Source organism: Python bivittatus, unplaced genomic scaffold (assembly GCF_059951505.1).
Source record: "Python bivittatus isolate LINGU-HERP-01145 unplaced genomic scaffold, Pbiv_v1 ctg000480_np1212, whole genome shotgun sequence".
NCBI classification, from domain to species: domain Eukaryota; kingdom Metazoa; phylum Chordata; class Lepidosauria; order Squamata; family Pythonidae; genus Python; species Python bivittatus.
The window spans coordinates 20,806,797-20,807,500 of NW_028277075.1; the positions used below are offsets into that span (position 1 = coordinate 20,806,797).

At 38.9% G+C, this 704-nt stretch overlaps 1 protein-coding gene across 8 annotated transcripts in view; it reads right to left on the reverse strand.

Annotated features, from left to right (window-relative positions):
- Nucleotides 1-11: 11 nt before the first annotated feature.
- The window catches only part of MEIS2 (Meis homeobox 2), a 269,315-nt gene continuing 268,622 nt past the window's right edge, over nt 12-704 (reverse strand). For all 8 annotated transcript variants that reach the window (XM_088145422.1, XM_088145419.1, XM_088145421.1 and 5 more), the window contains one exon: nt 12-308. The gene's annotated coding sequence lies outside the window, so the exon portion shown is untranslated. The remainder of the gene's footprint in view (nt 309-704) is intronic.

A 704-nucleotide genomic window follows, 5' to 3' on the forward strand; every position in this document is an offset into this window, starting at 1 on the left:
TTTTCCTTGAGTTCCTTTATACTATTTGGGCATGAACGTTCATAAGCTGTCCATCGACACTGGGTTCCATAGAATTTATCACGGTGGGGCTCTGTGCTGAAATGGTCATTCCAGGATGGATAAGGGGTCCTCCATGCATCATCATGGCTGGGTGATGGGGTGACTTGGCAAATATGAATGGATTGGGGGTGCGTGTCCTAATTGAGTAGGGTGAGGGGTCATCTGGGGAGGAGTGTAACTTGATTGTGTCATACTCATACCCATAAGACCACCCTGAGATGTGTAGTCCCCTGGTATGCCTTGCAAACCTAGACAGAGAGGGAAATAAATAAGGTCAGATTGCTGAACATTTTGATGATTTCACCTTCCGAAAAAGAACTGAACAAACAACAGATACTGCAAATACTCCATCTAAATTTAGCTGAAGTTCTTTGCCAATGTTTACAGATTTTCAAATTCTAGTTTGCATTTGATATGAACATTCCGTGGAATAATATACATAGCAGAACTAAATATTGAACACAACTGTGTGATCAAATGTAAGAATATTTTTAAAATACTAGTAACTGGATTTCTATCATAACTCTGATGTGGATACATTCGTAAGCAAAAACCTGTCAGCTGAACATAAATATCAGATTTGCTTTTCCTTAGTATTTTTAAAAATGCAGAACACTCTGTCTTGTCCATCTTTCACATACAGA